The 17,501-nt window shown below is 36.3% G+C and overlaps 1 protein-coding gene across 1 annotated transcript in view; it reads right to left on the bottom strand.

The window, feature by feature from the left end:
• Positions 1-17,501, bottom strand: part of MALRD1 (MAM and LDL receptor class A domain containing 1) — a 661,524-nt gene that overhangs the window by 150,358 nt on the left and 493,665 nt on the right. The window lies entirely within an intron of this gene.

Raw genomic sequence — 17,501 nt, 5'->3', positions numbered from 1 at the left:
GCAGGTTCAGAGGCTGCTGGGGCTGACTGATATTGTATCTCATTTTTGGTTGTTCAGATTCCCACACTGACCAAAGTAACAGTGAATGGTAGGCAAGAACTGCAAAGTGGAATGTAATTCTTAAAGTCACCACGTTATTTTTCTGAGCAATAGATAATTTCTGTTCTTCTCAACTGCATTAGTATGTGAAAGAACTCTCCATTTAAACACAATTGGATTTGATTTTTCTGCCGACATCATCAAAATTCATCATAGTCATTATTCCCTCCGTGGCGTTTATTGGGGGAGAATGAAAAAAATATATATATACTTTCTTATGTTAAATATTTATTTGTAGTTCTAAACTAAGGTTATTAACGTATTTTCTAATTAAAAGTCTTTTTTTCCTGTGGTATTTATTATTGTTACTGAGATATATGTTCTTAAATCATAAATTGTGAGTTAACAGTATGCCTTTTCCAGAATGTCATACAGTTGGAATCATGCAGTACATAGCCTTTTTAGATTAGCTTTTTTCAGTTAGCAATATGTATCATTTAAGGTTCTTCCATGTCTTTCTGTGGCTTGATAGCTCATTTATTTTTATCACTGAATAACATTCCCTTGTATGGATGTACCACAGTTTGCTTCTCCATTCACCTATGAAGAACATCTTGGTTTCTTCTAAGCTTTAGCAAATATGAATAAAGCTTGTGTAAGCATCAGTGTGTTAAGCTTTTGTGTAGACAGAAGTTTTCAATTCATTTGTGAGTATGCCAAGGTACACAACAGCTGGATCTAATAGTAAGACTATGTTTAGTTTTGTATGAAACTGACAACCTGTCTTCCAAAGTTGGCTGTCCCATTTTGCAGTTCCATCAGCAATGAATGAGAGTTCCTGTTTCTTCTCATTCTCATCCACATTTGGTGTTATCAGTGATTTGGATTTAGCTATTCCAATAGCCAATACTTATTGGTGTTCTCTCTTGAGGGCAGGTCTTGTTATTAAGAACACACTGTTCTGGGTAAATTTCAAAATGGCTACTTTTCCCTTCCACCAGCTCAAAGCAGAGAGGAGGTCTCTCTATCTTCACTGTGAGAAATGGCAGGACTACTGAAGTTAAAGCTTACACAAGTGTGGAGCCCCCTAACACTGAATCCCCTGGGATTTTTTAATCTCTCAAATGTGTGCACATTGAGCCTGCAACAATTCATCAGTTATAGTTTAGGATTTCCTACCCCAGTTCTGATTCCTGCAGAGGTTTCTCTTCGTGAGCTTCTGCTCCAGGAAGCTGTGATTCTGTTTCTCCTGTTTGTCTCCAATTTGGAGGCAGTGGTTTGCCTTTGACCTCAATTCTCTGACAGATCAGGAAGAGTTGTTGACTTTTAGTTTATTCAGCTTTTTGTCTTGTTATGCGGATGGGAATAATGACTTCCAAATGACTTACATGACAGATGAGAAACTGAAAGTGACTTGTATCTATTTTTTAAAAAATGTTCCTTACTGAAAATATTTCTCTTTGCTAAGAACCCTTATAAGGTCTGACAAAATAAAGAAAAAATATCTTAATCAAGAAAAATAACCAAGGAACATGACATGTGAATTATTATAGCAAGATTTTCCTCAATATAAAAGAATGGTAGTGGAAATAATTTGAAAAGTTGAAAAGTCTCCCTACTGCATCAGTGAACAGCCTTCTATCTTCATTGTCCTATGAAATATATTTTATGTGCTAGCAAATACTGGATTAGGAAAATTGTACACACTTTTAATTCAGCAATGAAATAGTTTTCTAAGTTTTCTTTCTCATTTCTTTGCAAGGATGTCCCTTGTTTGTTTTCTTGTTTGGAAAATGAAGACATATATGTGGCATGCACAACCAAGATACACCTACACTCCATCTGTCAAACCTACCAAGAACCATGGCTTATTCATTAAGAACATGCATTCTTTAAACCCAGGCTATTTTTTAAAATTTAATTTAATTAATTAATTTTTTATACAGCAGGTTCTTATTAGTTACCTATTTTATACATATTAGTGTATATATGTCAATCCCAATCGCCCAATTCATCACACCACCACCACCACCACCCCCCCCATCACCTTCCCCCCTTGTAAACGCATGCTATTTTGATTAAACAAGATCATCTAAGTTTTCCTTCATCTTATTACTTTTTACACTCTTGATGACTTCCAGTACATTTAGACTACACTTTATGGAACATGCTTCAAAACATTACCCTGAATGAGGAAATATAATACAATTAGCTATAATAATTACTTTTTTATATAGTTAAGACTTTATTGAAAATATGGAATCTATTCAACCTATACTGGATGTAAAGAAATAGGCTTGATCTAGTTCCAAATAAGATAAATTAATGTTAACTATGTTTGTATGAAACTATTCCACATTTAGTAGCTCAGCTCTTAAATAGTATGGCATACATAATGAGACTGATGAACTTCTAACTCAAAAGAAGATTATGTCTAATTCAAACAGCAAATATATTTCATTCTATGCTTTACTGCTAACCTGATGCTGAAGGTCAAATGTTTAGGGCAGTGGGAAAAAAGTAATTGTGTTCACTGACACAAATTTAATCTTTACAAAGTTAGGAATTCTCCCAATACCTTTTTCACAGCAGCCCAGGTGGGGAGCAATACTGCAGTTTTGTTTATTAAGTATTTAAGTCCAAAGAACTTAATGCTTATTGGTATTCCAACAATATTACAGGCATTTAAAAACCAAAACATACAAACTGAAAACAAATTATTTCATTCTTAATTAGCCACAGTTACTTTCTATTGGAATGTGTGCCTACTGGGCACACATTCTTAAACCTTGAAATCAGATCGAAAACCCTCACCCTCATTCCCTATTTCACATTTATCTTCCCCAGTACTTACTTTTTCTTACAGCGACTACTGAAAAGCAGTTTAGCAAAGATACATCACTGAAAAGAACATGGGACAATCTGATGTTTGTATTTTAGGGCTATATCATAGAACTCAGCGTAGAAAAAAAACAGCAAAAAAACTATAGTTCACTGGGGATGATAATTATCCATCATTTCACTGCAGTATACTTATTTCAGTACAAGACAAACAATGTTATATGCGGCGTAACATTAAAGTTAGCAATTCCAATTATTAGTTAGGGGACTCGGGGTGAGTTTCCAAAGCACACCCCTCCTGGCCTCTTCTGATTTGCATATTCAATTTTGGTCTTACAAAATCCCACAGTCAAACACAAAAATTAGAAAGTCAATTCCTGTGTGATGTATTAGTGCGTGTAAATGTAAAGTTTTATCCATTAAAAAATTTAAGATTGCAAGACCGTGCATGGCAATTTAGAAGCCACCATTGCAAATTTGGTCTTTGGGGATTTTAAATTCTAGAACTCAAGCGTCTGTAAGTCTGACTTTGTAAGTGGAATAGACTTGTTGCAATGTCATATTTTTTCTGGAGAATCATCAAGGTGAAAAGTTGCTTAGCCTCTTAAAATTATTAATAGAAATTTATGAATTATCCAGGAACTATGTACTGTATCACAAAATTATAAAATCTTACATTGAATTATATTTTCAGAAATAGACTCGTTCTTTATCTAGCAAGCTCAGACTAGACCCACTTTTGAACATTTATAAACTTGTAGTTGCTTCATTGAGAATTACCTATTTATAGATAAATTACCTATTTCTATCTAGCAAAATCCTTGGGGAAGGTCAAGGGGAATCCAGCCTCCCACACAACTTCAGAACTTGTTAAAGCAGATAATAAAATTGAAATGTCTCAGCTGCCACAACATAGTTAGAATTTAATGATAAATCATTAAACCAGCTTTATTTAAATGTAACTATATGGAATGATCAACAACATTCATTCGTGGGACAGATTTCTACAGAAGCGGAATTTTTTGTTTGTTGGTTTGATTTTGGACTGTTTCACAACTTTCTACTGGGCATTTAAAATGTTACTTAACTCTCACATATTAGACAGTATGCATTCAATTAAGTTTGTAAAATCTATCATACTTTAATTAAACACTACTAGATGTAATACTCTAGAACATAGGCATTCACTAAATATTGTCTGAATTTCACCTCTCCCCATACTTTCTGCCTCCTGATATTTTCTGTAAATTTTCAGATTAATACTTCAATTTTGCTTGTACATGTGTAATGATTACAAGTTCTTAAGATTCTTAGGGTATAGCTTTTATATTTCACATCTTAGTTAAAATAAGAACTGGATAGAAATTTCTCATTAATGTTCAATTTTTTACCTTAAAAACTTTAAAGAATTGGACATGTTTTCAAAAATTGACTTAGTGTCAAATAGGGCAAATTCAGCATCGAAGTGTACTTTGTTCAAATCACTACTGTTTCTTGACATTAGAGGCCAAAATATATTAGCCACATTCAGAATCCATCACCATGCTTCATGGACATTCTTTTTTAACTTTGGTGTCTGTAGAGAGTAAAGATTCTAATTTGTCTTTTAGATGTTATTAGCTACAATGTTGAGTTTTCAAAAATGTTTCATTGAGTTATTATGCCATAAGGTAATAAATTTGACATGTCTTTTTAAAATAGACAGTTAATACTTTTAAAAGAAAGCTGTATTTTTAAAGCTCCAGTGCCCTCAGCAGAATCATACTCATTTGCCCTAGGGTCAAATCGTAAAAGACAATTTCCCACTTCAAGTGATCTGAATTCATTCCCTGTTTTAAATTGTAGGCAATTTTCATCTTTTTTTTTCTTGCTCATAAAATAAAGCTGCCTAATGTTTTTTTTTTAAATGCGATGCAATATGTCTCTCAAGATAGCAAATTCTCCCTTCCTCAGAGTCAGACTTACTTAGCTGGGCTCTACATTCTCTATAATTTCTACCTGTCTCTCACTCTAAAATAGAAGGGTGCATAATGACTATCAGTTGAAATGCCCTCAATCTCTTTTTTTACTTTCATTCCTCCCGCCCCCAGATTTTCAAGGTGCCGTCTATTTGCATCTGCAAGTTTTACAGCCTGTGAAATGTAAACATACTCAGAGAACAAAAGTTTCCTCAAAGTTGTCAAAATGGCAACCACAGATACAGCGCCTCTCAAGTCAAATGAAATTTTCTCATGGTATTTGATAGACATTGTCTGTCATTATATCACTTCTATTTGCTTTTTGTAGAGCTGTGTAATGAATAGATTTGGCATTTCTTTATATTTACCCTTTACAACAGTTTATTCTACAGACATTATTCTCTTGAGAGTCATTATTACCTATTTTTTAAAACATCTTTTTCAGCTGAATGTCTCATTTCAGTACTATTTACTATTATCAAATTTGGTGCTGCAAGTATTTCCCCTCAGTATGCAATGTTCTGATATAAAAGTGAAGCTTCTAGTTGTGACAGGCCAACACAGGGTAGATTCATCTTATTTTGAAAGCTTCAAATTTGCTCAGAAGCAAGAATGTCTCAGTCACACGAAGATGAAATATGAATGGAATTGGCTGGTTCTTTCTATAAGTCTAGGAATTTCAAAGGACTCTGTAGTTCTTAATCCTTATACTAAAAGAACACTGAACAACATCTTTAGTTGTCTTTTCTTGTCAAGATGCCTTTGGAAACATTACTGGCTTAACAGCATTTCTGTAATGATTTCATTTGCCAAGTTGAGATTAAAAAGTAAAATAAAAATATAAATCATAAACCCTTTTCTTTAGGTAAGTGAGATATGGTAAGAACTTTGATTTTGTTTGATCCATTGTATGGAAAGCAAATAAGAAGAGAATATTTATTTTTATGGAAACAGAAAACAGGATTATCATATTCTTTTAATAAATAAATAGCAGAAACTGTGGGCTGGATTTTCCACTAGTTAAGTCTGCAGGTACTGGAGGCTTTGATTCACATCCTGACTCTTCCACTTATTAAGTATGTGACTTTGGGCAGCCTATTTAAATTCTCCAGGACTCAGAAGCAATAAGATAATTATAGTAGACATTTTAACCTCATGGGGTTGCAGTAAAGATTAAACAATACACTACATGTTAAGTGCTTAAAACACAGCTGCAAATTATTGTTACTCTCATGAAAAATTTAAAGAATAGATATAAATATGATTTTAGCAGTGGAAATAATCATTTAATAATTGATTAAATAATCAATCACAAGTTACTGATTGGATAACTATTATATAGAAGACACCGTGTCTTGCATTTGGATGTTAGGGAGATGGACAAGTTATGACTGGAAAAATATGAAACATACCCAAAAGACTCTAAGAAAAAAAGCTAACAATACGTACTATTTAGTAGATAAGCTCTGGGTCAGACTAGCTGGGTTCTAATCCAAACTCTGATACTCGTGAGCTTTATGACTTTGGGTGAAACACTAAATTCCCGCTGTCTCTCATATTCATCATCTATCAAATGGGGATGATAATAATAATGATATACAGCTCACTGGGGTTACTGTGAGCATATAATACCAAGTATTGATGGAGATCATAATTGCTATGCAGTTCAACAGATAAAAGATGGCTTAAATTTGGTGGATATAGAAAGACTTCATAAAAGATAGTAGATTATATTAGTATATTAAAGAATACAGTGGAGATGACGTAGGCAAAGAAGGTTGTATAGGAGTGGGAAAAGATTATTCTAAAAAAAAAAAGTGGGGGAAGACTTCTGGTTTCCAGTCCAGCATGTAAGGAGCTTCGAAAGCATCAGTTTCATCTTCACAGCAACAAAAACTCAAAAAACTCTTCTTAGATCCTTCAGAAAACAGAGACCACAGGGGAAACTGCCGCCCCAAAACTGAAGAGACAACAGGCAGATATAGACAGTGACAACTTAGCAAAGCAGAAACTTGGGGAAAGGAACGGTGGCTGGAGCCTGTACTGGGTGAGGAAAAGGTAAACTGTAATTAACAAATTGCTGGAGGCTCAGTGTGGGAAAGCTGGAGGGATATGAACCCTAGCGGGACCAGTCTTAGGGGCACCCCAACAATGTTACCTCCAGGAGCCCTACCAAGTTCTCATGGTGAAGACTGGAGAGAAAAATCTCCTCTGCTTCTTACAGGGAGAGGGGAAAAAGTAGCCAGTTGGAAGTGTGCCTAATTTTCTTGGCAAATTCTAGATTTCCTATCTCACCTAAGGGGTCTGGGGTGGGGTCGGGTAGGGTGAGAGTAGTCACAGTGAAAGGACGCAGACTCACTAGAAGACTGAGCTCAAACCATAGGATTGTAGAAAGCTTCCATTCCCCTGACCTTACACTCAGCACCTGTCCACCCCATCATCACATCCGTAGGGCTCCTACATACTAACAGGGAACTGTACTGAAAGAGCATCATCTCTCAGACCTTATTTAAGAAGTTTGGGACATGAAGATACAAGGGAGACAAAAACAAGGACACCAGAGGAAACTTTACCTTCTGTCATCTACAGCTGCAGTAACTAGTAAACACAACCTTACTCCTAGCCAGATAAACAAAAAACCTTATACCACAGGCCTGCTTACCTTGATTCCTTCAAACCAATTCATCATATTCATCATTGACACAAAACTACAGGTCATACTAAAAAAATGATATGGCCCAAAGTTGACATTTATAATACCCAAAGCATGTTTGAGGGACAAGAACACAGTTTATAGAAGAATAATAGATGAAATCAGAAATGCAATTTGGGAAAGAACATAGGAAGACTTTAAAGCCAATTAAAAGGCAATGAAGAGCTTCTGATGATTTGGAGACCAGGCGTCATTATTTAGGGATATTAACCCCGCATCAGTGTGAAGAGTGGCCTGGTTTAGGAGAATATTTGCATGGAGATGAGTTGCCTTGACACGTGCAATAGCCCAGGAGTTAACTAAGATGACAGAGGTGGAGATGCAAAGAAAGAAAAGGATATAAGTTGAGAATGAAGAGGTGACAACTTGCAATTCAAAGAGAATTAACTGTGTTGATGATAATGTCAATAACCGAAATAATAAAATCAGGAGTAGGAGATTCTTTCTTTCTTTTTTTTTTTTTTTAAACATCTTTATTGGAGTATAATTGCTTTACAATGGTGTGTTAGTTTCTGCTCTATAACAAAGTGAATCAGCTATACATATACGTATATCTCCATATCTCCTCCCTCTTGTGTCTCCCTCCCACCCTCCCTATCCCACCCCTGTAAGTGGTCACAAAGCACTAAGCTGATCTCCCTGTGCTATGCGGCTGCTTCCCACTAGCTATCTATTTTACATTTGGTAGTGTATATATGTCCATGCCACTCTCTTACTTCATCCCAGCTTACCTTTTCCCCTCCCCATGTCCTCAAGTCCATTCTCTACTTCTGAGTCTTTATTCCTGTCCTGCCCCTAGGTTCTTCAGAACTATTTTTTTTTTTTTTTAGATTCCATATGTATGTTTGCATACGGTATTTGTTTTTCTCTTTCTGACTTACTTCACTCTGTATGACAGACTCTAGGTCCATCTACCTCACTACAAATAACTCCATTTATTTGATGGGAGATTCTTTCTTAAAGGAAGGTAAGTATGAGTCTGAACATGTGACTTGGAGATACTGGCAATTGAAAATATGGGACGAGGTTGTGGAAATAAGGGCTACATAAATGCAGGAATGAGCAAATTTTGAGCACTGAGAGAATAAAACCTCTAAGTAAGTAAAATATGTAGGAAAAGACATAAAAAGGTCAAAGTCAGAATATTGGGTGAGACTCACAATTAGGTCTTAGAAGGAGAAAGAAAAAGCACAAAATATGAATATAACATTAGGGGAAAAATCACAGTCCTCTGTACTGAAAACACAGATGAACACTTCAAGAAGGTGTGGATTGATCAAATGCAGCATTAGAAGAATCAGGTCATTATGATTATGAAATCAATAAAGTCCTCAAAGACAGCCAGAATACCAGCTCCATGAGGGTCAGGAATGTATCTGATAAACAATTATCTCTACAGTTTTACATCGGTGACCAAAAGTCAGTGACCAATAATTAAATGCTGAAGAAATAATATTTTTTGCAGAAGACAGATTGTAGAGAGTCAAAGAAGATGTGTGTAGTGAGGTAGGGGATACAAACAATGTGTGGGAAATGGTAATTGGAGATTAAAACAATAAAAAACAATAATACTTAGATGGGAAACAAAGTTAAGGTTAGGTAGTTAGGTATTTCATTTTGTTTGTTTTTTAAGGTAAGAGAATTGTGATGCTTGAAGGCACAAAGTAGTGATAAAGAGGCAATTTAAGGACACAGAAAAAAGGAAGTAAATACAAGGAGGCAAGGTTCTGAGAAGACAGAAAGGGATAAGCTTAATGGTTCATTATTTTATTGAGAAATAAAGTCTGTAAATAAATATGCATTTAGTAAATTCCTTTTAGAGAAACTATGATTCCTGGATACTTGTAAAATGATAACTAACCTGAAAGATGTTCAGATTATTTATTCAGGGTTTAATCTTGCCCTACAGGATTCTAAAAGAATTGCTTCATTCACATGCTTTTCACTGAACACCATGTCTCACAGATGATAATACATCCTGGCATTTCAAAAAAAAGAAAGCATCATCTGGGTCCTACCTGAAACAATTATTAAGTATTCCTGGAAGTATTTTAAGTGAACACAGACAAAACTAAGACAAAGAAAAGAAAAACAGAAATTAAGATTTTGTTTCTTCCCCAAAGGCAGAAAAACGTGATATAAATAGGTTGGAGTATTGATTCAAATAGTACATGTGGGGACTTCCCTGGTGGCGCCGTGGTTAAGAATCCGCCTGCCAATGAAGGGGACACAGGTTCGAGCCCTGGTCTGGGAAGATCCCACATGCCGCAGAACAACTAAGCCCGTGCGCCACAACTACTGAGCTTGTGCTCTAGAGCCCACGTGCCACAACTACTGAAGCCCGTGCGCCTAGAACCGTGCTTCGCAACAAGAGAAGCCCACACACCACAATGAAGAGTAGCTCCGCTCGCCGCAATTAGAGAAAGCCCACGCACAGCAGCAGACCCAACGCAGCCATAAATAAAATAAATAAATAAAACACAAATGGTACGTGTGGATGATTGGTAGTGGTTCAAGGTTTGACACCAGCATTGCTTTTTGCCAACAAAATGGGAATCACTGTCAGATCATGAGAGCTTAAGACACGTAGAGGACTTATAGATGATCTGGGCTTGTTCTTGCTGTCTAAACATCACCAAAGTCAAGTTTACCCTTTGTCTCTGAGTAAAATAAGGAAAAGAGGAATAACCCTGGCTTAACCACTCACCTCATGAAGAGAACTACCCTTGTTTTCTCACTTCATGAAGATGAAGTGAGAAAGAGAATTGCCTTTATTCTAACTCTGGTTGACAAACAAATGATGAGTGTCATTCATTGCCTTTTTGCAATGGTTTAGAGAAATCTAAACCTGAAAGACACATTCTGAGATTTATCAGCCAAAAAAGTCTCCTGTTGTTTTTTCCTTGGCATTGCTGTATATCTGGAGTGGAATGTTTGTAGTTCTAAAAAGTAACACAAGACAAAGAGAGTAGAAATGATACTGAACTGTGGTAAGAAAATGGCAACTAGAGTAAATAAGAAATATAGAAAAAAATACTTGTTTGCTTTGAGCTATTTTATACTGATAAAATGCCATCTTCCAACATTTTTGTGTTTTAGAAGAGAAACTTCTGAGTATTCTTCACGTATCTGATCATCACAGTTTACATTTCAGTAAGTTTTGAGAATGTCATGTTAAGCCTTAGAGACTAAGGGTCACAAATGTAGGCTTTTGCTTTAGAGAGACATGGGTCCCAGTGCTGGATTCCACAAGTGTCTTCTGTGTGGCTGGGGGCAAGTTATTTATTCTCTCTGTGCACCCATTTCCTCTGCTGTAAAACTTCAAGGTATTGTGAGGATTAAACAAGAAAGCCAGAAGAAAGCCAGGGACCTGGTGATCGGCACTCAGTGAATACCAGCTACATAGACACAATTTTTGACAAGACTTGTTCTATTTAGTTACATTTAACAATTATCAATTTTTAGTAGTAAAAAGAAATAAATGATAACAATAAAAAACCTCTCTTCATCTGTACTGTATGAAAGTAGACTCTTTAGTACTATTTCATTCTAAAGTATATAATTACTGAATTAATACATTTTTAGAAAATATCAGAGCCAAACTACTTTTACAAGATGATATTAAAGATTACCAAAAGTTATAATAAAGTCAGAAAAATATGTTATGCTATTTATTATTACTCATTTTATCCTAATATTCTATGTTTCCTTTTACCTAATGCTTATATGTTTTGGGGGCAACACAGGAGAAAAGTAAAGGGGAAAGAAAAAGGAGGTACAAATAGCAGGAAATGAGAAAAAATACTAATATTCATAATTTACATACATTCTATAATGCATAACTTGAGCATAAAGAAAAAATATTGACAATGAAAGAAAGTTAGAATAACTACATATTTTGTAGTTATGCTAAACATAAAGGGACCTGTCTAGGCCAAGTCAAAGAAACAGCTCTAAAATTAAGTAGAACAGAGAAAGCTTTCAAAAGAATCTGAGATAAATTCAGAGATCCCACATGATACCAGATCCAATTATGGGGATAATGCCGTCTAATTCATTGTTAAAACAGAGCATCCAAAGGAAATCAATTTATATGACCAGTAAAGGCCCAGGTGGCCGCGCTGGCCATGCTGATGATCATAGTTGTGGTGATGGCTGTAGTGGTGGTGGTGTTTGAGATTCATGATGCAGTGATTGCCACTATTTTCAACTCAATTCTGTAGTAAGACAAAGTTCTTCCTATTCAAGAAGCTTCGGAATATGGCTGTCTAGTTGTGAAACAACTAAATATCGTAAGGAAAGCATCATTCTACCAACAAAAATTATTGCATTATACAGTACTTAAGAAAAAAATTTAAGGGCTTCCCTGGTGGCGCAGTGGTTGAGAGTCCGCCTGCCGATGCAGGGGACATGGGTTCGTACCCTGGGCCGGGAGGATCCCACATGCCGCGGAGCGGCTGGGCCCGTGAGCCATGGCTGCTGAGCCTGCGCGTCCGGAGCCTGTGCTCCGCAACGGGAGAGGCCACAGCAGTGAGAGGCCCGCGTACCGCAAAAAAACAAAAACAAAAACAAAAAAATTTAAGGTGATTACTTGAAAATGTAGGTCCTATAAGAATTAATACACAACGTATACATACAGATCTGGGATCGTTTTGTATAGTGAGTTATGTAGACAAGACCTGTCATCATAGGGATGTTATCACACAGTCATAACTCTTGTCTAATTGGTATTTCCCAACTCTGTAATTTCATAAAAACAATAGACTATCGACTTTGAACCTTAACTACATATTAGGGGAAAAAAAGGTATAGAAGACAAATGAAAGAAAATATGGAAATAAAGAAAGACATTGTTTTTTCTCTTTGAAAGTTATGGAACAAGGAACCACCATATTTGGGCAATAATACAGAAATACAGAAAGCAGTATTTTTTAACATAGAGACTACTGATACCACAAGAAAAACTGCATGATAAGGTTTAATTATTAGGATGTAATATACACAATATAATATTATGAAGATAATCACCCCACTTTACTTTTTATATGTTCTTTTCTTTTCAAAGTCCCTTTTGCTTAAAGTAGACTTGAAGTTAAATATAGATAATTTTTGCAGTTTCTAGTGGCAAGTGTGTGAATTCATAAGCAAGAGATTGCCCATCTTCGAAGACATCCAGATAGGGATACTTTTCAGTATCTCTTTAGTCAATTCAAGTGTTTTTTTTTCACTTGAGAGACAAGAAAGCCTTCTCTATGTATGCAATGTAATACAGAACAGAACTGTCCAACAGAAACAGTGAGTCACACGTGGTTTTAGAATTTTTAGCAACACATTTAAAAAAGTAAAAGGAAATAGGTTAATCCTTAGTAATACATTTTATTTAACCCCATGTTCCCCAAATGCTATCATTTCAACATATAATCAATGCACCAATTATTAATGAGATATTTTTAAAATTCTATTTTCTTTTGTACTCCATCTTCGAAATGCAGTATGTATTTTACACTTAAAGCACATCTCAATTTGAACCAGCCATATTTCAAGGATTCAACAGTTCCGTGTCACTGGTGGCTATCATATCAGACAGTGTAGGCTATAAAAGAAAGCCTTTTAGTCAGAGAGTTCAATATTCCAATCCCCCTGCCCACTTACCCTTGTGGCTTGGTCAAATTTTTTAACCTTTCTAAGAATTTAGTATCCTCTACATCACAATGTATTAAAAGGATTAAATAAGATAACAGATGCAAATCTTTTACTGTTTCTGACTCTTGGGAAACATTTAACATATGTTAGTTCTCTTTTTCTAAATCCCTCTGAATTTTCTCCTTATATTTTTTGAAAAAAAAAATCCTTTTGTCTGGATTTTCGTGAAGATAAGAACAACAACTATTCAACAGCCATCCACAGCCCTTTAGAAAACAGCAATGCAGGTACCCTCATTCTAGTGGCTACACAGAAAAATGTCCCTAACTGACAGCACCTTCCCACCCTTGTAGCTCCTAGGCTACTCTCCACTGGTTCCTGGTTCCTGGTTGATCCTTCTTTGAAGGTTCCACTTTCCCTTATTTTCCTCCTAGTAATTAACTTCCCAGAAACTATACAAGCTTTTTATTTATAATGCTTGATATTGATTTTCTATTCCCCTCTGCTACAGTGTCAGCCACATGACAGCAGAGATCCTTTCTTGATTTATTCAATATATATTCCAAATAACTAGAACAGCAGCTAGCAAAAAATGGGCTCAACGACTATTTGTTGAATGAATGAATGACTGAAAAAACATTTTTTCACCATGCCAACGTAATTCATTTTATTTGCGCATCACGCACCTGTAGAAACGCTTCCATTTAGTCACATGCGTTTTTAAAGGGGTGGCTGAAGCACCACACAAATCCGAGCTGTTTTCCTTTAACCCTCTTCTCAGACTTTAATGTGATGATGATGATGCTGATGACGACGAAGAGTAGTAGTATGCAGAGTAGTAGTATGTTAGTAATTAACTTCCCTTGAAGTATCCAAAAAATTTCCATTTTAAGCAGAAATTTGCTGTGAACCAGTATCATAATAAATTCCAGTGTATTGTTTAAGGATCAGATAAAATAAAAGAAGTAGATATTTACAAATCATATACTTTGATTCTCTGAGTATCATCTGAAAATCTAGTGAAGAGCTTATTTTTATTATTGTTTTCATGTCTTCATTTCTACCTTGTGTACAAATCCCTTAGTGTTTTCTGAATATCCAGTTCTTATTTCATGCTAGATGTCATATTGCCAAGGCTTTTTCACTTAAGTTGCATTCATATTTTTGGGGAACTATTTTTTAAAACATCTTTATTTTGGGAAATTGCAAATTTATACTGAAGTATAAAAAACAGTATAATGAAATCCCATCTACCCAAAACCCAGCTTCAACAATTTCAACCCATGATCAGTCTTGTTTCCTCTATATTACCACCCACATCCTCAATACCACTAGATTACTTGAAAGTAACCCTAAATATCAAATTACATCATCTTTATATACTTCAGTATATATTTCTATAAGATTAGAACTCTTTTTTCATAACTATTATATCACATTTAAAGATGAACTATACTTCCTTACTATAATTAAATATTTAGTCAGTAGGAAGCATATTTTATATGTTAATACAGATATAAGTATATTTATTGGAACATATATGTATACATGGGAATATATATATATTCCCAACTTTTTATATAATGTCACCCATAGAAATGATTATACTCCTATAGCATGCTGCAATAAATGGAAGAGGGTAATTGCTGTTTGTTTCCAAAGCAAAGCCTTCCACATGGGCATCTGATTGGCAGTTTTCATCCTAAGCACATGACAAGTTGGGTGATACAGGACTCTAGAGGCTCAACAGTAAACAAACAGAGCAGTAGCTTTCTAAAGAGCGATGAGAACATATGACAAACGTCTACTACACCGAGTTATCTATTTCCTCCAGAGATAACTGTTCTCTTTTCACGTCCTTATCTTTCTCTTTCATGACATTGGTTTTCTTTAAATGCCTGGTAATTCTTGGTTATCCATTTCAACTTTTTGTTTTTTTCTTAAATTTTTATTGGAGTATAGCTGATTTACAATGTTGAGGTAGTTTCAGGTATACAGCAAAGTGAATCAGTTATACATATACATATATCCACTCTTTTTTAGATTCTTTTCCCATACAGGCCATTACAGAGTACTGAGTAGAGTTCCTTGTGCTATACAGTAGGTCTTTATTAGTTATCTATTTAATATATAGTAGTGTGTATGTGTCAATCCCGATCTTCTAGTTTATCCCCACCCCTTACCGCCGGTAACCATAAGTTTATTTTCTACATCTGTAACTCTATTTCTGTTTTGTAGATAAATTCATTTGTAGCCTTTTTTTAGATTCCACATATAAGTGATATCATATGATATTTGTCTTTCTCTGCCTGACTTACTTCACTCAGTATGACAATGTCTAGGTCCATCCATGTTGCTGCAAATGGCATTATTTCATTTCAACTTTTGAATGAAGGCCTTTGTTGCTTAGTATATAGGTAACAGGAAAGAATTTCCGCTGCTGTTATACAGAGCTGTTTCCCACCGAGCTCTCCTTTGATTGGAAGAATGAAGAGAAGGTGCTGGACAGGTGGGTTGGGCATGTAGCCACACAGACGTCCCTATGGGGCAGTAGTTCTCAACCTTGGATACACATTAGAAACTTATGGGGAGTTCTTAAAAATCTTGCTGCCCAGGCCACAACATTGACCAATTAAGTCAGAATCTTTGTGGGGGGATCCAGATATTAGTACTTTGTTTAAACTCTCCAGCTGATTCTAATATTCAGCCAAGATTGAGAACCACTGTCCGTGGTTGTGAGACCAAGGGGTCGGCAGGCATGCAAACTGCAACGCTCCAATTTTTTATTCTTGGACAGAGTTATCTTTCTTTACTTCCTCCTGCAAACCTATAGTGTTGATCCTGTGCAGCCCCATGTATGACCCTGCCTCTTTTTTCAGGATCTAATTATCTCATGATAATCCTTTCCCAGGCAGGCAGATGCCCAGTTTTCTTTAGATGACAGTAGTCTGATTTTATCCTGGGAGAAAAAGCTACTTCTGTGAGCAGTTGTGTTTGAAACCCTGGTCCTGGCAGGGAAACACGAAGGGTGGGGCCAGGTTCCCAGCTCAGCCAGGTGTTCTGAGCGCTGTTCCTCAGTCAGTTACCCTCAATAATTCTTCATAACATTTCTCGGCATTTGTATTAGCTCGGGCTGACATAACAAAATACCACAGACTGGGAGCTTAAACAATAGAAAGTTATTTTCTCACTGTTCTAGAGGCTCAAAGTCCAAAATCAAGGTGCTGGCAGGGTTGGTTTCTCCTGAGGCCTCTCTCCTTGCTTGCAAACGGCCACCTTCACTGTGGGTTCTCACAGGGGCTTTACGCTGTGTAGGTGCCTCCTGGGGTCTCTTCCTCTTTTTATAAGGGCACAAGTTCTACTGGATGAAGGCCCCAAATTTATGACCTCACTTGACCTTAAAACCTCTTTAAAGGCCCTTTCTCCAAATGCAGTCACATTGGGGGTTAGGGCCTCAACATCTGAATTTGGGGGGGGACACAATTCCGTCCAGGACAGTGCTTTTGATTTTAATCTTAGAATATTTGTGTAGCTTCCTTGGGAAGATCTACAGCGAACCATGTTTCCCTAGGATGGGATTTCTGCTGTCTTTACTCCATTCATTCTGATCCTATCAGCTTTCTTTTATTCCCTTCTGGAATACCTCAAACATTTCTGGTCCAAGGATTGGAATTTTTAAAAATGTGTTACAGTACAGTTATTATCTCCTTCTGTATGTGTATGTATGTGTGCATGAGTGTGTGTGGACATGATCAAAGTGAGTGGTCTGATAAACATGTGATCGAGGGCTGGCTTTTGTGTATAACACACCATATCCCTGACCAAGCCTCCACCCTCCCTACTCTATCAGAGACCAGGGTGAGATGCTGATATAAACCTAGAAGGAATAGAGGTTAAGTGGCCCCAAACATGGATGTTAAGGAGATTCAGGCAGAGCTGTATAAGGATGAAGGAAGATAGTGATGTTCTGGGAACGGGCTTGGATGAGGCTTCAAACACCAGGGGTTCATTTCTGGCTTGGTCACTCAGTATACAGGCTCAGAGAAGACCTTTAACTTCTCTGGTTCCTCATCTCTAATGTAGGAATAATAACATCTGTCCTGTCTGCCCAATAGGAAGTACAGTTATCACCCGTTAGCCTGCAGGGCTCTGTCAACCAAGTACCAAGTAAGTTCTGTCTGTTGAACACTTAATACTTTAAACTGCTGTCATACACATTAGAGCATTAGTGTCACTAAGATTGTTTGCGGGTACTTTTTGACCTTGGGCTGTGAACACAGAATTGCACAACAGTAAGCATGTGGGTT

This window comes from Tursiops truncatus, chromosome 2, assembly GCF_011762595.2.
Source record: "Tursiops truncatus isolate mTurTru1 chromosome 2, mTurTru1.mat.Y, whole genome shotgun sequence".
NCBI classification, from domain to species: domain Eukaryota; kingdom Metazoa; phylum Chordata; class Mammalia; order Artiodactyla; family Delphinidae; genus Tursiops; species Tursiops truncatus.
The sequence above is the reverse complement of the archived record's forward strand: the minus strand, read 5'-3'. Positions and strand labels throughout refer to the sequence as shown.